Source organism: Falco cherrug, chromosome 14 (genome assembly GCF_023634085.1).
Source record: "Falco cherrug isolate bFalChe1 chromosome 14, bFalChe1.pri, whole genome shotgun sequence".
Classification (NCBI taxonomy): domain Eukaryota; kingdom Metazoa; phylum Chordata; class Aves; order Falconiformes; family Falconidae; genus Falco; species Falco cherrug.
The window spans coordinates 6,489,365-6,513,895 of record NC_073710.1 but is presented as its reverse complement, the minus strand read 5'-3'; the positions used below and the strand labels follow the sequence as shown (position 1 = coordinate 6,513,895).

General features: G+C 39.3%; 1 long non-coding RNA gene across 1 annotated transcript in view; it reads right to left on the bottom strand.

Annotated features, from left to right (window-relative positions):
• The window catches only part of LOC114017378 (uncharacterized), a 30,827-nt gene extending 10,584 nt beyond the window's left edge, over window positions 1-20,243 (bottom strand). Inside the window, exons 1-3 of the long non-coding RNA XR_003562406.2 lie at window positions 19,981-20,243; window positions 19,046-19,213; window positions 6,667-6,701 (exon numbers count right to left, since the gene is read on the bottom strand). This is a non-coding gene — a long non-coding RNA (uncharacterized LOC114017378). The remainder of the gene's footprint in view (window positions 1-6,666; window positions 6,702-19,045; window positions 19,214-19,980) is intronic.
• Between the last annotated feature and the right edge of the window lie 4,288 nt (window positions 20,244-24,531).

The following is a 24,531-nucleotide window of genomic DNA, read 5'->3' as shown; positions in this document are numbered from 1 at the left end:
CGCAGATAAATGTCTAAACAGGCATGCTCTAAAAAGGCATACAGGGAAAATCTATGTGGGGTTTTGCCAAGAAAAGAGGAATCACCCCTTCATCTGAGGTGTGTCTCTCAACAGCTGTATCTGCCAACCTTGGAAGTAAGGCTACTGGAATTTTTTTGCAGGGGTTCTCTGGCAGTACTGGTTAGTGAAGACTGGTAAAAAGGTAGTGGGACAGGGGGCATCACTTTTCTGTAAGGGTTCTAGCTAAAGGATCACAGCAAGCACGAGGCAATTTGCATTCAGCAAATATCATCTGAAGTCAGTTTTATACCTCTGATCATCTGAGAAGGATAGAAACTCTCTGCACCTGAAAAGAGGGTTTTGCTCATCACTGCTTCTTATGGGAATGTAACAGAAGGTTTCATGTTTTCTGTCATCTGTGGAGTCTTAACGCACTGACTCCCACACTGACAATGCTCCATCATTAATTACTGCAGTTTTGTAGGGGTCCTAGGCCATAAGCATTTTGTCTACGAGTTTGTTAGTTTGTGTTTGTTTGGTGGTTTTTGTTGTTTGGTTTTTGTTTTTTTTTTTCTTTCAGACACCATATAGATTCTATCTGTGGTACAACCAATCTTTCTACCATGAAGCAGTTTGTGTTAGTGTATCACATAAAGCAATTAAAAAACTGGTTAAACAAAGACTTCAAAGTGTGACGCTCTAATTTATTACATGCCATTTGTTTACTGTATTATTCTACTAATACCGGATCAGTCAGCCTTCAACAGCAATAATAAAACTGTCTACGGGACCAAGGCTCATGGGGGAGTGCTCTCTACTTTTGAAAGTGTACAGTTTCCACTAACAGAATATCTGAAACTAAATCCACTTAGAAGCACAAAACTGGGGAAACTACAGATGCGCCCCAGTAAGGTTTTGTCTGATCTGCTTCCTGATATAATTTCAAGTTCACTGAACTTCTTTGATGTTTGGTCATTTTAAGAGAGAGTGACTGCTGAAAATTTCTTTTCTGTTCAGGCATGGTGCAAGTGACACAAAGGAGAGCAATAACTACCACTGTTACTTATAAACCATCACATACAGCTGAGTTTATCGGACATTTTAAACATTGGGACCGGGTGTGGTCATTTAATAGAAAATCCCTCTGTCTTAAAAAGTGAGAAAACAGAATATGAGGTGAAAAAATTTAGGGACATAAATCTATTATTACTTTCAAAAACATTTAAGCTGTTTGTTTCTGTCTCCTTATAGACACCATGAGATTACGGGTTTGATCCTCTGTACAACCCATCTGTTTAGTGTGAAGCAGTGTTAGCATATCACGTAAAGCAATTAGAGAAACTGGTTAAACAAAGACTTCAAAACGTGAAGTCTCTGGTAGTCCTGGCTGAAATATTTAAAATACAACACAGTGCACTGTGCTTTTTCCACAGACTGCTCTACGAAACAGGTAACTCCCAGTAGAGGAGATGTCACTGAAAGCGTAAGATCACATTTAACACAAGAAAGTTGTTGCTCTCCATCATCTAATTTTAAAATGCCTGACTTTTTTAAAATCATTTTTTAAAATGATTGACTTTTAAGCCAGCTCAGTAATTTAAAAATAAGTACTACACTGCTTCAGATTTACAAACTTAGACATGATGATTTCAGAAAGATACTGGGTGAAAGCAAATAATGCTTTCCCATTTTTCTTTGAAAAACTCAATCTTGACTGTTAAAAGTGTACAGTCAGCCATAAAGTTACTGTAAGTCACAAAAGGAAAACACATCCCTCAGAAAGCTGCGGTTTAAAGTGAGAAACATGCAATAAGAAATGCCTGAATATGCAGAAACATCTGTATATCAGTTTTATCTTGTTCCAGGTAATTTGCAGAGCTTATATGCTAGTACAGCTCTAGTCATTCATGAACAAAGATGTTTTGTGGTTTTAGGCATACACACAGAAGTAAATGAGTTTAAAAGACATAGAAAGCAATATAATTTAGCAGGGGGAAAATGAAGAAATTCTTGAGTTGCTAATAGAAAAGCAGCACATTGGCCTAGAAACCCCTTTTTGTTTATAATTTCATAAACTGAGTCAGTAGCCTTAGACAAGCCTGTCACATCTTTGGCTTTGAACAAGGGTCAGTGATGGATAACTGACCTCCTTTCTCACTTTTATCAACAAATGTCAAAAAAGGCAAACAACAGCAATGACATCCTGCCCAAACAGCCAAGAGTGTTTCATTTTCTTTGCACTTCTGTTTCCTCTGTGCCTTTAATCAGGGCCGGGGGATGTAATTGCTCTGTCTGGGCACAGCTTAAGGCATGCTGTGCAACTAACAATTAGTTTAGAGACTGAGATCTATAAATTTTGAGAAAAGAGTAAGAGGATTTGGTGTGCTTGAGCTATCCTTTCTAATGAAGAAAAATATCACACCGGAAGGGACCCAGAGTGTTATCAAAGCAACTTAATATCATCTGGTAGTGATTTGTAGGCCCTCATAATCTATTGTGATCATGTTGAAGGGGGAGGAAAAAGTCCACGTGTTCCACTATTTATGAGATTTCCAAAATGATGGCCGCCATCTGTGCAAACGCCACTAATCTCAGCCACCGTCTTCATGGCAAATGGCTCCATGAGATTGTCCGAGGGAAGGGAAACACTGCAGGAATGTTGGGCTATTTATTGTTTATAAAAATAAACCAACTGGACTAAGACATATGCAAGGAATTTATATCAAACAGCTGCAAAAGCAAGTTGCCTCAATAGGGAGGGTGCATTGATGATGCAATCGGACCACACTGCAAGAGTTTCCTATTAATCTTAGAATATACATGGCACGCTTGAGATACTGATTTGTCCCCATCTACACCCAAACTCACTTTATGCGCATATTCTTAAAATAATTCTTCAAAACAGTTTATATAGACTGAAACTAATCTATTATGTGAGTTTATTAACTAAATAAATATAAACAAAGTCTAAGAACAGTCTGTCCCCATATAAGCTTACCTCTCTTAAACATTTCCTCCTTGCTGTCTTAAGTTAAACAAGCACAATGCTAATACTGAGTGTCAGTGAAACCTCATCTTATATATACCAACTGTCTGGGATTTGAAAATTCCTTCTTTTATGGTGGCAGTCTAATCCTATCAAAGTCCTTTCCTCATTTCTTGAAGAAGACAAAATCCATCACAATAACAATATCCACTGAGAACAAGGAGTAAAAATATAACACCAAAATGATAAACGGTGCCACAGCAAAAGCACAAAGTACAGTATTTTAGTACTGAGCATGCATAACAGCATCAGACAAAGGGAAAAGGAGATCTGAGAACAGAGACAAGCTTCTTGCCTTTGCAAAGCTGGTTTACCAGACATGCTTGACACTGGAGAGAATCTTACTTATTTAACTGTTAATGGGTTGGTATATCTACAGCAACCTCTGGGAAATTCTCTTTCTAGGTCTACATGCTTGAGAACAGCTATCTTCGCTTTTCATTAAAACTGCATGCACTTTGAAACACCTGCCTTCAGGAAAACTCTCAAGCTGATTGACTCTAACATGAGAATTAATTCAGGCTGCTTTAGTGCATGGACAAGGCTCCACAGAACAGCATGTCGGTGTTAGGCTTTTCCATAATACAAACTGGCAAGGATTGCTCTTTTGGGAATCCCGCTCAGCTGGAATTCAAGCACTTTGTTTGACAACTGACTTTCAAGGTGTGTGTCCTTTTCTCCTAAACAAACACATGATGCTTGAAAGCCAAGATACAACAGTGCATATATACATATATATAAATGAAAAAAAGACAGTTCCTAAGAAATCATTTGCTATAGTTGGTGAGTGTTACTTACCCATGCTGATCCCAGAGCTTTCTAGCTAGAAGGGAGGAAAGTTTTTTGTTTGCTTGATTTATTTAAAAGAGTGATCAAAAAAGCCTCTAGTAGATACTAGTTGTGTTTTCTGATGTCTAGGAGACTCTGTGATTTGGGTCTTCCTTTTTTTCAGAGAAAAAATCATTGCACAATCACAAAATAATTTTGCTCAGGCACACTAACAGTGAGGTACACACTTGAACGGGATGCTTGTTAACAAAAAACCCCAACAAATCCAACCCCTCACCCCAAAACAAAACCCTGAAATCACTCAAAGTATAGCTTACATGTAAAATAATTACACGCACATCATACGTGTTATGTTACATGTTGTGGCATACTTGTTCGTTGGCCTCACTGAGTGAGTGATTTCCCTGAAGCACAGACCTCTACCATGCCCATGCATAGCACCAAACATGCCACAAAGCTCCAAAATTCACCTGCAGACCTTCCAATTCTGCCTCTTCCTTAGCTCCCACGCACAAATACTTGTAAGTTCCCTGTCCACAAACCCATGAGCCCCCATCCAAAAAGCACACGCTTGAGCAGCAGTTCAAGTCGTAGTTTTCCTACAGTTATGGCTAATCTATAAAACAGCATAAAGGCTGTTTACATTTATTAGTGAATCTGAGAATAAACTTGCCCTTTTAGAGGCAAGAGATGGTTGAGAAGCAAATTTGAAGATTACAGATTATCTGTTGTCTTAGCAATCACTGAAATGCAATCATGGTGTTGCTGACATTTTTCTCTGACAGTAAGAGAAAGAAATTCTTGTATTTCCTTTCAGTCTCTGACTGTTCATTTCTGTTCCTGTGCTGCAATTAATCCTCTTTGCTATGCTGAAACCTACAGAAGTGGCCTCACAGAAACAGGTAGTAGCACAGCAAAGGTGTGGTCTGTGACCCAGAAGCCAGGGAACAACTGAAGGTGACTCCACCACTAAAGAAAATAGATTCCAGGACTGCATCAACAATAGACTGATCAGTTTCTAAACGTTTTACTTTGAATACCTGCAAAGTCCTAAAGGTTAGTTTCATAAAACTCTTTGCTTCAAAGCATGCTAAGTCTACCTTATCAAGTAAAATAGTCTAAGAAATTAAGCTGTGAGTATTTAATGTCTGCCACAGAACTGGACTGAGACATTTTACATGAGCAATGGTCCCATCAGTATTAAAAGAGCGTGCCTAGAAGAATTTCCTTGCATGGGTGATGCTTTCTTTACCAATATCTCATCACTTACTTCAATATACATCTATATTTTTAGGTCTATTACCAAACATACAAATACAAATATTTTTAACACACTTAGGAGTGGTACGCATGGAGACTCAGAAAAAAATTAAAGCAAATCAACTAAAGATCAATGTGCATAAGAGAAACCACCTTTAGCCTATAGGTCGGTGTTCTTATGCATCAACCCATGGTCTCACACTGCCTACAGAAACACCTCCAGCACCCTCCCCCCATTTGTTTCTGCTGTCAGTGGGAGTTAACCAGCAGGATGAGTGTGAGCACATCTCAGGTCAGTTTCCCAAAAGGAAGTCTCCTGAGCTGGTACACTTGTTCCCATCTCCTGCCGCAATTGATTTTGTTTTGAATTATACCACTCCAACTGTTTATGAAGTCACGCTATAAAGTAGTTTGTAAACTGATCTGGGTTCAAAAGCTGTTGTGAATCGCTGGTGGCAGGAGATGTGAGGTTGGCAACAGTCTCTTAAATCAGCTGTGCTACACAAGAAATAGTGGAATTGTATCTGAGGCTATCTTTTCCCTGGCAACTTTTGTGTGTCTTATGTCACTAAGTTCACAAACAGGTCACAGAACCTGATGGGAAATAAATTGCAGAGCTTGAGCCTCACCAGTGAACAACCTCTCCAAGAGGAAACCCTACACTGGCATTGGTTTGCAAAAAAACATGCAGAATGGCCCAGGTAAACCCAAGAAGCTCCCAGTTTTCAAATATAGAGACAAGAATAGATTGTGTCCTCCTGTACATGTCTGTCAGGAAAGTCCAAATATGCTAAAGGGTCTGGAACAATGCCTAGTTTTTGATCCTGTTATCTCAAGCACAAAACAATTGCAAAATAAAATTTGCTAGCTGAATGCTTTTTAGGCTACGTTTAATAGAGATCTTTAAAACTCCAGTGTACTTCCTACTCCTACTTATTCCCGCATCATCAGTCATGCACAGCACTGTAAAATACCACGTTTGTCACTATTTTGGAATATAAAGGTATATGCTACATGTGATGTCTTTTTCAGGATTGCCGAGTGATTCATACTACGATGAATTCATACTATGATGGGGACAACAGACATTTCAGAGTATGCCAGAAGCTAACTTTTTTACAAGTTATTAATCATTCTTTCAGCAGATTATCATATCTTTTTCTATTAAAACACATAGAACTATCACCCAGGAGCTAGCTGTAATCATGGTATTTTGCGTTCCTGTTCACAAAATATAGGTGAAAGTAGTGGTAACCTAGAAATATATATTGCTTTTGTTGTATATAGTAAGCATGAAGGGTTGTAAACTGGAAGATGCACAACTGCTTCATTACAAAATCAATACCAATCTTCCATTTCTGCAGAGCCTGGATATCATTTACATGCTGTCTAGTGTGAGCCGCCTTACATAGAATTTCCTTCTAATTAGCAAGTACATATGTCCAAACTGACTGGGAAATGGGACTTAAAAAGCCTTAAAAATAACATATTATTTGCAGTACTATTATTCCCACCATTGCAAACATGAAAACATTAAGTCAATAAACACAGGTATTCAAAGGCGGTCCTACCTTCTTCTGCATGGACGCATCATTTGAGAAGTTACCTGTCATTTAAAACATCAAGAAAATATCTTTGTTATTTTTATGACAGCAATTTTATTTATTTATTTTTTTTAATCCTAGAGATCCTCTTTTGCCATCAGGTACCAAAGCACTTCCCGAGGGATGTAAACGTTCCAATCCCACTCTTAGAGGCTGAATAGGAGCTGGTCCACTGCAGTGGAAGCAGTTTAGCCAGCAGGGCAAGGGCAGAGCTAAAAGTTTACCTACCTTTCTATCCCACCCTCCTATAAACTAGATGTACTGGCTTTATTTCTATAGGTATACTATTTTAAAAAAATGTAACTAGATCTTTTCTGATTGCTAAACACATGTTTCCCTCACAAAAATAATAGTTTTCAAGCCCTGAAATCTGACTTGATTCTTTTTCTAAATCTGGTATGTTGAAGGCTAAAATGGCACTTCTTTCAGTTACTGCGTACTGCACCATCGCTGTGGGAAGAGACAGGTCAGTGAAGCGTGTACAGAAAGGTGTTATCTTTTAGAGCTGGGTGGTAGCTGTTAAAGCATGAAATCTATAAACTTGCCCAGATTCACAGCTGTTGTAAGGAGGTTTGGGGGAGCTATATGTATTTGCACCAACTAAATATCTCATTTGTCAGCATGCTGAACAGGAACAGTCTGCAGATAGACATATTTCTGCTCTGTATTCACAACAGAAAAATTAATTGCCCCTCCCCAAACCCTCTAATATCACAAACCAATACGCCTCAAACACAACAGAAGTACCATCTATATTGTACAATGCAATTTAAGTGAAAAAGTGCTGGCTAAGGTCTACCTTTTGGCAGAAAAGTCCACGAGGAAGGAATTTATTTTTATAAATTAGAACACTTCATTTAGCAATTTACTAAGTTATGTGGTGATTTTTCAGTTATATATGTTATATGACTAGTTAACAAAAACTGTCTATAGTGAGGAGTGAGCTGGAACAGACAAGATAAAATTTATGACTGTTTTGTATCAAAGTCAGCTGAATCTACTTGAAGCTTGAGGAGGAAACAAAAAGTCAGTCTAAACATTAGAGAAACTGAAATTTAAATGTTATGATAAAAACTCACTTCACCTGTAAAAACCCTGTGATGGTTAACAAAAATAATTTAATGCGCTCATCATCATCAGTTTTTGCTTTGGTCCTTAATACGCTCCTCCTAGCGTACAAACCTGAAACCTTCTAGAACAACAGACTCTCTGTCTGTGTGTGTGGGGTACAATTGTTGCCACAAACCTGAAAAATTAAATGAACGTAAAACCATTTTAAGATTCCAGTCAATCTTAAACAATATCACCACAATATGGTATTTTACATCATCAATATATAATGACCAGAGTAGAAACAGGGTTGATCATATCAAAAGCAAAAGGGGACTCGTGCAGAATTAGCTTTGCTCAAAGAGCTGTCTGAATTCAGACAGAACAGCGCTATCCAGGCAGCTTCTCTGCTGCTGGGGCTGCCTTTGAGTCCAAAATGCTGTTTGACACTTATCCCATGTGTGGTGAAGTGGTTAGAAGCTAAAGCTGTTTTTCCCTTCTGAGAATGCTGTTTGCTGCTGGTTTTCACACTCTGTGGAAAGGATTTCCTCACAAAATCACCTTTTCCTTACATTGCTTTTGTACTTGCATTGCCTTTCTGAGGTTCTGCGGTGTAATAAGGACCATGCAGTATTGAGTTTACAATCAACAAGAGCTGAACAAATACTCTGTATGACATTAGGAGGAGAATATCAGCTGGTTTTTTTGATTGTGCAGTCAAATAAAAGAATAGTAGGTTAGCCTAATTCAGTGCCTTTTTATTCATATTTTGCTATTCTTAAAAAATAAAACTGTTTTTCAGGTTTCAGAAACGAAAGAATAAAAAATAAAGTAAGGAATGTTCTCAGCATTCTTGGAACAAGTGATTCTTGGTATTACTACTTTTTATGGGAGTGACTGTCAATCATCAATCTTAAAAAATGTCATAAACACCCACACATGCTATTTCGAAGATACCTAATGTAGGATATATAATACCATATTTCAAACTGGATTCAAAGCTTTTCATCTATCTAATAGTTAAGAACAAGGAAAAACACAAACATCAAATGAAATGAAATGTATTTGTTGATGCTAACTGCAAATATTCATTTTTTTAAAATTAATAGTCTATTACATATCTGCTTAAAATTAATTTTTCATGTCTGAATGATGATAGTGATCCTGAAATGCCTGTATCCACAGAGAACCACTGATTCCAGCATGTGAACTGCAAGCAGGACCAATCTTAAAATGCATGTTATGGCTTAGGATTTCTTAATTTCTAAAAGAAATCCATAATCTTTCACAGCTTTCATCCCATTCTGACATGATCTCAGCTATTCATCAACAATTTACAATCCACAGATGTGGGGAGGGGAAATTCCACAAACTGATATTTGTAGAAGGTACTCTTCCAAAACAACACCAATATTCACCACAGCTTCTAACCCTTTACAGATTTTATTAACAAGGTATACTAAAGATGCAAAAGATGCACATGGCAGATTTCCACCCTGTTTGCAAATTGATAGGAAAAGTAATTAGCAGCAGTATATTCAGAGCTGTGCAAGGTGACAAATTATAATTTATTCTTGCTGTAACTGACCCAAGAAAAATACTCTAGAAAGGACCTAGTGGGCAATCAAGGGACAGTTGTAAGCAGGTCTATACAACCCCATATAGGGTGACTGTTTAGAAAGAACTGCAGAGGAAAATACACACAGTGAAGTAAAGAGAAATTATCGGGAGAGCAGGTAACTTTGAAGTGTTTTGCTCTCTGATCATCTTTGAAGATGATGACGGTGGTTTTAAGAGACCAGGTAATGTTTCATCTAATCCAGCAAGTTTACATATTACTACAGTGAGCATTGTTTGTTGTCAACCAAATGGACCACAACTGGCTATGCAACGTTCATCAAACAGCCCAAGGTCATGGTCGCAGAGCACTGCAAGAAGCAGTCAGAGCTTTCCTAGAGGGCCTGGTGATCGCTCACTGCGCGTTCCAGCAGGGCAAGGAGCTCCCAGGATGCAGCCGAGCCGAAGTCTGCAGGCCAGTATCATACAGACACTAAATAAAAGGAATTCCAGATTCAAACAATATCTAACATAACATTCTCTTCTTTTCGCATCTCTTAAGTGAAAGAAGTTCAACAATGCATGTGAAGCCCAGGCACTCACAGCAAAGGTGTGCAAGGAAGACCACACACTTGCCTCCCCGTTGGCTGGGGCAGGTGGCAGGGCCACCTTTGCACCACGTGCATCTTTCTGCTGGCTCCTCTCTCTGATCCAGTACAAAAATGGAACTTCAGGGCCACTAAAGGAATACTGGACGTATTTCTCAATCTCAACTCCAGCTTTCAAATGAGTGCATTATTTATTCATTAGTACTACATTCAAAGTGCTGTTTCCCTTGTTACTTGGTGAAATAAATGAAAGAACAGCAATATCAATCTAAATCCCAATTTACAGCTCTTGGAAGCCCCAGCTGACTGTATCATAAAATTCTCCTTACCCTCCCCCCTCCACTCTTTTCTGCCTTGCATCTGATTGAGATTACAACTGCCCGCTGCCAGGAGCTAGAGGCTGACCTGGTAGCCTCACTTAACAGGGGAATCTATTACAATGATCAACAGATTCCAAGTGGAAGGAAGGGTGGTCCTGGACTTAATCTGAGCTTGGATCAGCTGATGGGGCTCTACATGTGAGTTGCACCTGAAAATACATTTCTTCTCTGGAGAAAGACTGAGCTGAAAAAGTAGGGAAGACTGAATTGTCAGAAAGTACACCACACCGACACAGCTCACGTACTTGGAGAATTTTTTCACTTCCTTGTTTTCTTCCATATCATATGAGAAACAAAATATCTAAAAAAATTTAGACCTGATTACATCATGAATCTTGATTTTGATTTATTTGGGGAGACACACTAGAACATCACTGTTTCTCACGTAGCTAAGCTGCTCATGACTGTAACACACAATTCAGTCCCTTCTGCTCCCACAGGGCTTCCCCTGGCTAAATTTGCAAACTTGCTGTCCGTTCCTAAGATGTTGTAAGAAATACAGCAAAATGCAGGCAGTTTAAATTGTAGGCACTTTTCTAGTCTGATAGCTTTAGAACAGGCTTCATATTTTATCTTCAGGTCATGGCCTTTTATAATTATGGGAAAATTCTAGCTTTGACTATCCAAAAAATTCAGCCCAGACTGGACTTGGGGTCTTAATCCCTGCTACTTTTGACACATCATTCTTGTAAAGAAAATCTTAAGCCCAAATGCTTATATATTGGAATAAAAAGATGTCAAAACTTTCACAGTTTTAAAAATCTATGATTTTTAACCCCCACGTGGTGATTCTCAGCGTCCTGTCTGCTGAACACTGGTGACAGAGCAATGTGGCTGTCAGAACCAACACTTCAGCTGGATACGAGGGGAAGCTTTGCCTCAGACTGCCCCACCGTTAGCACTCGGGAGCTTTTGCTAGCTACATCAGCTGCACTTTACCGTGTGTTGTGAAAACTTTCCTTCACGGCAGAGCAGGGAGGGCTGGGGGTGTGATTTTTCAAAGGGTTTTAGCTCTGACCAGCTTCTGTAGTGATTTAAACTCCAAGGAGCCCTTAAAGGCAATATTATCTGTCACCTCTCACCTTTCAATTTCATAGGAGCTGCTTTTGACTAGTAAGACAGTCAAGTTACTTTAATACCAGGGAACATGAATTTGTGTCTCCCTAAATATTCAGACTCACACGAAACAGCAGATGCTTGACCTGTGCAGATGCGTAGGTGTGTCAGTGTGTGGGAAAGGAGGAATGCACACACGTGTAAGTGTGCGACAGCTAGGAGATGGCTCCTGCTGTTCGCTTAACTGGTTAAACACACCCAACTACTTTCAAATGGGCAGTAAAATACTAGCTGTTTAGGACACACAGACGGGCAAACTATGACTCAGGAGGAGGATCTACTGTGACAAAACCAAATGTAGTCTTTACTGTTTGAATAGGCAGCTCAAAGAGACTGAAGTAGGCAGAGTTAAATTAAACCAAGGTCAGAATGTAACCATTGTTAAGACAGATTTAGGCAGCAAACCCCAAATTGCTTGAGGACACAAAAACTGGTGGTTTATCTTGAAATCTAACATGCGCTATCTGGCAACGGCATTGTTTCAATTATGAAACAATTCACATCTCGGCTGACACATGTAATGAAGCTTGCTACTTGCCTAGTACATAATTTAAGGTAAAAGAAAAGAGGGTATGTTTTATCATGGTCTATCATATCTTTGTCTATTGTTCTGCAATCCATTTGCATACCTAAAGGGAAATGGCCTTTTTAATTTCTTTCCCCTCTCCTAATCATCTGAGGCCTATTAAGAAGTGTTCTGTATCCTGTAATCAGGCAATTTATACAGTGTGCACCCTTAGGCTACAACCATTACAAACAAGCTGAAAAAGTCCTTTACAATAAATGATTAGCATGGGAAGACACCATTCATAATTAATTTTTTTCTGTTTGTGTTGGCAGATGGTCCCAGACATTGAAGCATGAAGAGAAGAGGGCAGACTTAGAAGAAAAAGAGAAATGTCTGTAAGACTGCTTCACTTTGGGAATAAACATGCTCACCGGCTTTTCATGAATTTGTGCATGTTAAAGACTGGATTCAAAGACAGTGGAAGTCAAAAGAAAATAAATCCTATACAGCTTCTGACCGGGACCTGAGCTAAAACCACAAGAAAAATATTGACTCGAAGGGACAGTATGACTGCTTTTTTTCATCATTTTCCATAAGGGTTATTCCTGAGGCAGACATATTGCGCCGCTGGATTAGAAAATGATCAGCTTTGTATTTCTGAAAGCTGGGTACTCACTGAGGCAGCAAAGAAAAGGGAGTTCTGCTTTTAGCCACATTTTACGACATGCATTCTCCTACTTCCACAGAAGGACAGTTGATGACAACTTCATTCTCCATTTACTCATGTATTTGCTCACTGTTTACATGTTACTTTTCAGTACTTTAAAACAACTTCTGATGCACTTCTGAGTTGTTGGCATCACTGCAAACTCCCCCAGAATGAGACCCAGCCAAGCAGACTGTCATTTTAGTGGCCTGTGCCAGCACTTTCTTGGTGACAGGATAGTCCTGACTGCTACACAGCAAATTCCTAACTTAAGAATAAATGGAGCTTTTTCTGTCATGACTCAGAAGACTCTGACCCTCCCTTTCGCTCTGTAAGAAAACAGCAAGCTGCATTTCGGTATGTGATCTCTAGAATGTGATCTAATCCAGGCTCACTGAAGTCTCTGGTGTGTTTTGAGTGCTGATACTGAAACCCAAAGTCACTGACTGTGCCTTCAAGATCATCTGTTTGGATTTACGCAGACAAAAAATGCAAAGTCCCTGGATGAACTCTGAAGCATGGCACAGGGATTACAGGATCTTATCCAAAAATTCAATTAGCTTTAGCCACATCTCATATCTGTGGTACCTAGTTATAGCTACACTTGCCAGGAAGAGACGTTCGCCACAGCTTCCTAGGGCCAACATCAGATAATCCAGGTGAGCTGGACCTTCGTCAAGGAAGACATGACATCATATACTTCAGGTAGTGACACTGCCACAGAGCAATCACACAGTTAGAGGTCGTATCAAGTTCTAGCCTGCTTTTGCCTCCACTCACCTAGCCTCCAGAGGCTTTATGAAGTTCTTGCTGTTGACTTCAGGCATTTTTCCTCCGCAAATATAAGAGTCAGCTTGTACTAGCACCTACAAGGCATTATGTGCTATGTTATAATTTCCAAAGGAAAAAGAAAATAGGAGCATTTATTCATATAATATCTAAATATTTTCCTGCCTGCTGAAGCTAATCTGCAGCACAGTCTGATTTCAAGGCAGTTAGTGCTGAGGGCACAGGGGAGCATCCCAGGGCAGCACAGCCACATACAATCACTTCCAAGCAACACACACGGGGTCTATGAAAACTGGGAACACACTTTCCACTGTGGTAAATCTTACCGACTTCTGTTTTAATAAGGTTTTGAGGACCATCACAGTTGTTTAATGTCACTTCAGTATCCTCTTTTTCCCGATGTGCCAAAGCCTACTGGCCCGACAGATGTTTTGAAATACCAGTGGGAAAGATATTTTCACTCCAATTTCAACCTGGCTGGAACCATCAGTTTTACCACCACACCACATTCCATAGGAAAACCAAAGACTTTCATCTAATTAGGAAAAAATAAAGCTTCTGAGTTTTCAGGTTTTGTCATTTACCATATACTTTCTAACTCCATCAGTTTTATCTCACCAGAGAGCTGATGAAAAAGCTCTCTGAAAAAAACTCCAAATCTAAAAAGTAACCAACTCATTTCAGAATGGCATTTTTCTCTCTGCAATGCAGAACCACCTGAATACTACCAGAGAATTAGGAGTCGCTAGGTATGTCCCTGGCCCACGCAAGTGTACTTTCAAAAAACCAGTCTGCTCCCTCTGGATGAATACATTGCTCTTCCTCACTGATTCTTTGCAATTGATGCAATACATGCACATTCCTGCTTCTCTGTGCAGTTGTAGCAATACCTGTAATAATAATAATAGGCTGCTACTAGCCTTCAGAATAAAACTAGCTTATTTTATTGATACAACCAACTCTTGAGGCCATTAAAAGATTGCTTTCTTAGCCCTTCATTGTGTATTCAGTAAAGATGGTAGCCAAGACTCCTGTCTTTTCCCCTGTCCCTTCAGCCACAGAATAGTACCTTTCTCTTCCCTTTCCCTCGCCGATAGACACTTAAAATTCAAATTATAATTATACTAGATCATAACAATATACAGGTAAGGCAGATGTTGGGAGCGAGCTACTTGACAGAGCCTCTTTATTTATTTGGATGACTTAATAAACTGCAGAAGCTGAGGTCATCAAAGCCTCTCAATCATGTTGCAGTCTGGTGCCAACAGCTGTAACAGAAACTGATGATGTAAAACCTTCTAAACATGCCAAACCCGAGTTTCACACAGGTTAGTCTGCAACAAGATTATTTTCTACTTGAACATTACACAGCAGTGTGCTCAGGTTTATTTATGCTATTCTTAATAGTCATAACCAGAAACCCTGTTTCACTTTTTCAATGATGAATGTAAAAACTGTTTTGTCTTGCAACGGTATGAAACTATACTGCTATAACTATATACTATATATGCTATACTATATAACTATAGTTCCAGTTAGGCAGAGCACAGGTATTCAAATTGGATATCAGAATTTGAGTTTCATCTTCTGTAGGAAAAAACCCCCACCCTCTTCTTATTAAAAAATACTAATTATTACAAGATTGGGGGGAGAAAGAATAAATTTATGACCTTCACCATTTTCTGCCTCTTAATTTTTTACAACCCTAATTCAGTTAGTCAGGAATTCCATAAAAAGAAAGCATGAATGGTACAAAAACACCCCACCAAAAAACCAAAAAGCAAAATTGATTGAACAGATAAAATAAAAAGGCCTTAGGCAGGATTTCAGGTCATGAAAAACAATCTGCAGGCAGAATATATACAAATTGCTCTATAGATAAACTATAATTGCAATCTATTAAGGGAAAGTAAGTAAATAGAAAAGACAGCAGAGGCAACTCTACATGGTTTTCCTGGGACACCACTGTGGCAAAGCCGAAGGGTCAGATTCCAACATCTAACGCACAGCACGTATTGCCACACAAGTCTAAAAAAATCTGCTGACACTCGTAAATTGCCACATGTTTGGATTTCCAACAAGATCTCACAACAAGCTGTGTTACTGCAAGTCATTATTTCCTTTGGGGGAAAAAATGTCTCCAGTGATGTTAAAGCTCATGGCAGGATGTACTGTAGTGTCAGGATAGCTCACCGGGGAGCATTCCTGCCTCAGGGCCAGGAGGTTGTGTATAAATCCTGCACCTGGCTAGGGGCTGGGGAATGGGACTAAAGTTTATCCAAAAACTGTATAAAGCCAGTGGTTGTAGACAGTGCCATAGTGACAAATCCTGGGAGGGAAGGTAGACAGGTGTGCTGGTTTTGGCTCAAACGGAGTTAAGTTTTGTCATAGTATGGGGCTATGTTATGGATTTGTGCTGAAAACAGCATTGATAATGAAAAGATGTTTTTGTTACTGCTGAGCAGTGCTTGTGTAGCATCAAGGCCTTTTCTGTGCCTCACCCCACCCCACCAGCGAGAAGGCTGGAGGAGTACAAGAAGCTGGGAGGGGACACAGCTGGGACAGCTGACCCCAACTGGCCCAAGGGCTATTCCATACCGTATGATGTCATGCTCTGTATATATAAGCTGGAGGAAGAAGGAGGAACTGGGGGACATTTAGTGTTATAGCATTTGTCTTCCCAAGTCACGGTTATGAGTGATGGAGCCCTGCTGCCCTGGAGATGGCTGAACACCTGCCTGCCCATGGGGAGTAGTGAATGAATTCCTTGTTTTGCTTTGCTTTGCTTGCATGGCTTTTGCTTTACCTATTGAACTGTCTTTATCTTAACCCAAGAGTTTTCTCACCTTTACCTTTCCAATTCTCTTCCCCACCCCACCATGGGGGAGTGAGTGAACGGCTGTGTGGGACTTAGTTGCCGGCTGGGATTAAGCCACAGCAGTCCTTTCTGACACCCAGTGTGAGGCTCAAAGGATTCAAGATAACGACAGGTTTGATTGGAATGTGCTAGACTGAATTTATAGCTGTTAGTGCTGTTTAGCTATTAATGGGCAGGCTCCAGTGCTTGCAATGGGGCTTGCTTGCCTTACTGTAAATTAGTCTTATGCTCGTTAGTGGCTGCTTTTGCTTTTGCTGCTGCTGCACTGCTTATCTCTCACTGTGCTGTGCCTGGGGATGTTCTGATAAGGGCAGTGGCTCCATGCCTGGGCTGGCAGATGGCCAGGGCACTGCTGCTGTTTCTGTGATGCTGTACTGGACCGGTTGGAACTCCAGTGTGAACTTGAGTCAAAGGGACTGTGACCTGTGGATGAGTCCACATGGAAGCAAGACACCATAAAACACTTGTGGCTATGGATAAGCCTATGTCAGAGCAGGTACATCTTAAAGCATCTGTGGCCATAGTTATGTCTGCACTGCAGCAGTGTCCCAAGGATAAGTCCACACTGGAGAAGGTACACCTCAGAGTGGTGTGGATTACTCCATGCTGCAGCCGGTAGACCTTGAAACATCAGTTGCTGTGCATGAGATCATGCTGGAGCTCCTCAAAGTGTGTGGCCTTGGATAAGGCCATGACAGAGCAGGTACAGCCCTGGAGAGACTGCAGCCATGGGTAAAGCCGTGTTGGAGCAAGTTTACTTCTGAAGGGACTGTGGTTATTGGTAAGGCCATGCTGGAGCACTTATGTCTCTGAAGGTGTTGTGGCCCATGGAGAAGGCCATGCTGGAACACGTGCACCTCAAAGCAGCTGTGGCTGTGCATAATCTATGCCGCACCAGGTATACTCCCGAAGAGACTGTGGTACATAGATGAGGCTCCACTTGGAGCTGGTACATCCCTAAGGGACTGCAGTCTGTGGACAAGTCCAAGCCAGAGCAGAGAAAAGGGGAGGAGTTCATTGCAGTGTTAAACTCCATATAGCCTGGCCCAAAGGGACTGGAGTGGAGATTGCAATGGATATACCCTTAAATTGTTGTAGCCTGTGCTCTGAGTTGCATGTCACAGGAATTACTATAGCAGGAACCACCTGAAGCAATGGAGGACAAGCCTTATGAGAAGCAGTGCAAGTGCAGCAGTGACCTGAGCTGGGTTTGGTGCCCAATAACTCCACTCAACAGACCACCTCTTCTGTCCAGAGTGACAACCACAACAGATGGAGCCCAAAGTCATGGACTAAGTGAACCCAGTGAACATTGTGTAGACATTTTACAGACATTTTTCAGGGGTGGTCCACAGACTAGGGGAATGATACCTGTGTATTATATCAAGGGATGGGAAGGGGGGAGGATGTTAATAAGGATGCATTAGATAATGTGGGACCTGAGCATGATGTAAATCATCTGGAATAAGGGGTAGAGAATGTCCTTATTTTGGCTTGAATAGAGTTAATTTTTTTCATAGTAGCTAGTATGGGGCTATGTTATGGATTTATACCGAAAACAGCATCGATGATGCAAAGATGTTTTCATTATTGCTGAGCAGTGCTTACACAGCATCAAGGCCTTTTCTACTCCTCACCCCACCCCACCAGTGAGAGGGCTGGAGGGGCACAAGAAGCTGGGAGGGGGACAGCTGACCTGAACTGGCCTAAGGGCTATTCCATACCGTATGACATCATGCTCAGTATATATAAGATGGGGAAGATGAGGGAAGAGGGGGACATTTGGCATTAAGATGTTTGTCTTCCCAAGTCACGGTTACGTGTGATGGAGCCCTGCTGCCCTGGAGATGGCTGAACACCTGCCTGCCCATGGGGAGTAGTGAATGAATTCCTTGTTTTGCTTTACTTGTGTGCCTTTTGCTTTACCTATTGAACTGTCTTTATCTTAACCCATGAGTTTACTCACTTTGACTCTTCCAGTTCTCTCCCCCACCCCACCATGGGGGTGTGAGCAAACGGCTAGGTAGGACTTAGCTGCCAGCTGGGATTAAACCACAACAGGAACAGGGCAAGCCTCCCATTGCATATGCATTTCAGAACTCTCCTGTGTGGAAAGTGCATCTGAAAGATGCTTACACAAGCACTTGCCTTTTCAAAGGTATACTCTAAGCTATAATGAGCTTTAGAGATTTTTCTGTCAGAGACCCATGCTAATTAGCTCATCTGCATTCTTCAAAATCACAGACCAAAGAACCACATCTAATATTTTCCCATAAATACGTGGTAAGTACTGGTTGGGTTTTTCTGGAATATGGATTCAGAAGAAAATGACCAGAAGCACTGATTCAGCTTGCTCATTGTCTGTGGTATTTTCAGATGATTCTCAAGATCACAGAAGTTCTTACAGGCTTTATATTTTATATTGTCACAAAAAAATATGCTTCTTCCTATATGCAGAAGAAACAATGGAAGATATTGATCTGGAATGGCTTAAAGCTAAACATTCAGGGCCTACAGAAAGCTCAACACCTTGCCTGTTTTGTCTACACTGTTGCTTTAAAAGCCCAAGGATCTGTGAAATGGTGTTGATCTGGGCCTTCTGTTGATGTGTTCCTTCAACAGCCTGAAGTTAGGAGTTAGCATACAAAACTGTTACTGAATTTTCCCAAGTTTGGACACAGAGAAAGGGGGAGAATTTTAAACACCAACTTATCAGCGCAGTGCCCTTTGATAGGTAAGAAGAGGCTGAGTTACCTGTATGAAGTCTTCAAGTTCCTTAGTGGAGTAGAAATGAAACATCTTGCTATCATGAACCGATTTTTGTCTTCATAATCCTGCTGAGAGACAGGGAAGTGTTGCTGCAGTCTGATGGGGGGAAAATCACAGTTATCAAAGTGATCTGCAGCAGACACACTGGATGATCTAGGAATCAAACCAAACAGAACTGAGTCGCAGCCCAGTGTCCCATGAACATCAGTCCCAGTGCTCCCATTCACACCAGGTCCACACTCACAGCAGCTTGCGAGTAAGGACTGGCTCAAAGATTGGTGATAACCACCATGGACAGGTTTTTTCACAATATGCTGCCTGCACTCATATGGCTGAATTCAGTTTTCACATAGCAGCTGGCAACAGCCAGCAGCAGAGAAGGCACAAAGGTCCCTGGAAAACAGAATCAAACAGGACCCCCAAAATAATGCATAACGGGATGTCAAGGCAGGCCCTGAGCATCAAGACAGCTGTAGTTTTCAAGGACACATCTGTTATCAAAGCTGAAATTGAGGTCTTTTTCTGCCTTTCAAATATCCATACATGAGCCATCGCAAACCAAACAAGGAATATGGCACTGTCTTACATCAGCCCCAATACATCTTACGAAAATCAGGTCTAAAATTTTGTGGGTGTGAACATTACTGCTAATGGCATATGATCGACTGCTTTTGCCAATATAAGGTTCAGCCCAAAGTTGATAGAAGTCTATCCACTGTACAGGTCTTAATAGCCTCCGTACCAGTGTAAGACCAGCTACGCCTAGTCAAATATTGAATAAAAAGCACTTAAATGAAATTAGGATATCAACATTGAGATCTTATTCATGCACATTATGCCATACAGTGACAGTCTTTAAAATCAAAACTAAATATTTATTTTACGTTATGTTTTGAAGCAACCCCCCCCCATATACTTACATTTCTGACTACTGTTTAATTCAGTACATTTAATTCTCTCAGTGACATGCCTTTCTTCTACTCAAAAAATATTTTAAAATATCTTATACACTGACTTCTGACTTCATGTGGAAGGAGAAGAAATACTATGAATGTAACTCCATGCTTCTCTAGATATATCCTTATTTCGACAGTATTGCTGATTCCAATCACACGGTATTGTTGAAACCTACAAAAAACAGTTTGTCACAAAACCCACTAAACAGCAACAATCAATTCATTACTGACAAACAAGAGAAATTTAAATTAATACTTTGCCTAGGAATCATAGGTTATCTTCTAATAAAAACATCATAATTGGCTTGCATATTTATGCATAATATTTACAACTAATACAAAACTGAGTTGAACAAAGGTTTGTACTAGAGGTATAGGCTTGACTTAATTTCTTTAAGAGGCATTTTATTTTACATACAAAAAGTATTGCTGTATATGTAAACTTGTTAAGAACATAAATTAACTTCTCATGTATAAATGTGTTGAGTCAAACAGGAAAAAGCTATGAAATCACTTACTGGATAAATCTCTCAGTTTCTATTAACACACTTGGATATTACAAATATACCAGCAAAGAATTCAAACTGGGATTGGTTGAACTTGCCTATTTTTTTTTTATTAGGCTGATTGTTTTTTTTAAATATGTATGTTACCAGGAATCTAAGGTAGCTTAAGAAAAATGTACAATCTATGATATATGTCCTGCACATATATATATACACACACACCCCCCTTACTGAGAAAACAAAGTTATTCATTAGATTTACAGAGGGTTAGACTCAAAATTACAAGACCATCTAGACTCAAAGGCACACCTAGTGATGTTTGAGAAAGGCTTAACTCAGTTCCTGTGAAATCCTTGGAGATACTGACCTACATCTTCATTCCCCTAAATCTGACTCCTTGTTTGTATTACAGAAAGAGGTCAGAGCCGGTGCTTTAATTGTCTAACGCTGTAATGGGACGTAATTTAACAGGACTATCTCAGTACAGAAAGGTCTCACATTATACGCTTTTGGCTGAATAAAAAAGTTTTCCCTAAACATCTATTTAAAGGCCTGACCTTTAAGTACAGTGAAAGCAATCCAAAGTATTCTGAATTTATTGGACTTTGGAAGAGCATTTAAGAGGTCCTGATTCAGAAAAGCCCATTTTTATTTGAATCTGAACCATGACATTTATTTAAACTTTAATCAGGCATGTATACAATGATACACCACTGATGATAGCATCAATGGGGTTGGAAACAGGAGGATTTAGGACTCTTAGCACTATATAAGTGGTTAGGCTTGCTCATCATGGCCTTATGCACCACGGCTACTCTGATTTAGCTGCATTGCACGCAGATTATTTTTAGCAGATGGAAATGATGAGAAGAAAAGGCAAAGGGCTCAGTCTAACATTTCATGAAGTAACCTTATGAAACTCTTGAAGAATATTTTGGAAGATAAATATGCACTCTTTGTTTTCATAAGAATGTCACAATAATGTGCTTTACAAGGGGGAGTTTTTTTAAAACAGAATGGGAGGACATGGCACATGGACAATATTATGGACTAATCTGTTATGTATATATTCCTTGGTTTTTAGAGTTCTTATAATATTGATCTGCAGCAGTTTTCAGTTAGGCAGTTATAGATGACAATGGTACTCTGAAAAAAGTTAAATAAGATTCTTACAGCTGTTTCTGTACGCACGCTCACAGGAACTAGTGACATGAAAGGTTTATGCTACTGTTTGAATGGAAACTAATACAATTTCTTTAAACTAAGTTTGCTTTTTACTATCTTGTTCATTTGTGAGGTGGAAAGAACAGAAATGATGGATTTTAACAATATATACTTGTGCATGCACAAACCCACACACAGCACACACACATATTTATATAGCATAGATATTATTTCTCAAGATGTACCAGATTTACAATCCCAGATCTCAGAAAATTAGAGCATTAATTATCTGATGTTTATGAAGAAGTCATTTGAGTCAATGAAACTAGTTGTGTGTCTTTAGATAAACAGATGCATAACAGCATGTAAAGACTTACTCACTGAAATTAGCAGGGAAATAGCAAACCCATTAGCACAACTATTTGTAACTTACCTAATAAAAGTGAAAATATAGTGAGTCAATCTCCTGTTTGATATAAAACAGCACACCTTACTGACATGAATGGAGCTATGCTGATTTACACCTATTGAGGCAGCAAGCTAATAGATGTAAGCATAAACTGATCCTTGACACATTCCAGCAACTTCCATCAGTCGAAATACGGAATCATGTTACAACATGTTACAAGATTTAATCAACTGGAGAAGGACTATGAAAATACTAATTATTTTTTTCTTGTCAGATGACTAGTAAAAACCCCAGAAGTTATAAAAAAGTCTTCTCATAGAGAGAGTTTAACTTGGGGAAAATAAGAAAAAGAAAGGGGAAAAAAAAATCAATACCCAAGGATTAGTAACCAAAGATACTCCAAACATAGCTTGTGGTGAATTCCATTCCCTTCAGCAAATAATATTTAAATACTTCATATGGAGAAGACTAAGGATGTTTTACCCCAAAGTAGTTGATATCATGGGGGTAATACAGTTCCTTGAAACATCAGAGTCCTTGGCTAAGGTTCAGTCTCTGCTGGATTCAGTGCACTGGTAGAAAGTCAGGCTTTTGTGTCTTTCTAGTGCATGTCCAAACTACTAGAATGTGAGAATGATGCTTTCTCTGCTCAACGATATACAAGCTGACCATGCAAAGTGGATCATCATCAAGAAGATGAGAATCAGAGTACACATCGTCTTGTGGAAGGGTGAGGGCACTCTTTTGGAAGGCAGTAAGGCTGAGATGTGCTTGAGCCAAGGAATCTCACTGCATTTATTTGGTAAGAGGACACAGCCCTCAAGAAGTTTTGTGAACTTAGCCTTTTATTTCCTTGATTCCATTACAATGCGCAAACCCAAAACATTTTGAAACGTCAAAACAGTTCATTTTGACATTTTCAAAATGAAGCATTTCAACATTGTGTTGAAACGTTTTTGTCAGTTTGTTTCTACTCAGACTATTTATCAAATAGTTTCAGCCACTCTGAAACTTCTTTGTTCAGAAATAAATGTTACCCTGATTTTTTTTCCCCCACTTAAGCTTTGATTTTCAAATAGCTTAGCCACAATCCTACTTAGGCTTGGTAAAATTTTTGTTCTATTTTATTTCAAATGGTAATTTTAAGTACAAGGTTTGCTGTAGTCTGAAATGCAACAGACTGCTTAGTCAACACCAACTCTCCGAATGTTTAGGAGACCCTATGGTGTTTAGAAGGAAACAGGATATGTAACATGCTGCTAATTGAATAAGACAGCTTTTATTACTAAGCAGTGTCTTTCCATTTCCCACTATAGTCAAGATATTTACATACATCTAATGCTTCAATTTACAGGCTATAAACAGCCAAGTCATTGCAATGTAATTAATAATTGCTAGTGTATTTGCATGGAAATTATTCAGCAATTAATATTTTACAGGAAAGAGTAACAGCTAATTTTGACCTCACAAGACAATGTGCCTAATGATGTATTTTCTAGATCTCAGAAGCAACAGACTTAAAACAGGCTGACACTGTTATAGGATTATTAAAATCCAGAATTTTCAATATTTCTTCACTATATGTTCAGATGTGTGGTTTATTCAGGAGCCTTAGCTGTAGGTTTGAATCAACAGTAGAAAAGCATGCTGAAATGAAATGCTTGTATCATTCAGATCAGCTGAAACAAACAATACAAGTTTCAAGGAATCTCTAGTCTGGTCTTCTAGTCAGTGTATTTTCATTTAGAGAACAGAGCAGAAAGGCCAGTAATGTACCATCTCACAGCAGGGAAATTGCTTTAAAAATGTGTATTTTGGGTTATTAATCTGTTTTGAATGTGTTAAGGATCCAATGATATCAAAATACATCTTAGAAGCTTTACTGGAATCTTAAGAGTGTTATATAAAAAAATGGCAGATGCCGTATAAATGATGGCATGGGAGTGTATACACTCAGGCTATGGGACTAGCTGGAAAGAAAATTTAAAGCTAATCCTAGCCTGGATTAAATGTTCTCCTGACTTTATGGGAAAAGTTTCAGCCATGCTCAAATATAAACCCATGCTTAAATATGCGTCCATGCTTCTAGACACATAGCTGACTATTCCTTCTTTTTGATAAATGTAAATAATATACTGTGTGCTAACTGTAGCAGGAATTAAAGTGCATGTAATTTTGACTTAGAAATTGAATTTGTAGCCGTTTAAAGATATAGACTATGCAAAACGATGATAATTTTAAACTAAAAGATTTTTATAAACAATAAACTACTGCAGTTTATAATCAGCCCTATGAAACCTACCATTAATTCTTTGCACTGGACTTATTTTGCTGATTCTACAATTAATCAATATCCCTTCCTAAAGCCCAGTGAAGTCAAGAGGCAATTTCAGAGTCTTCAAGGTACTAGGTATTTAAATTCCTAAATTAAATTAA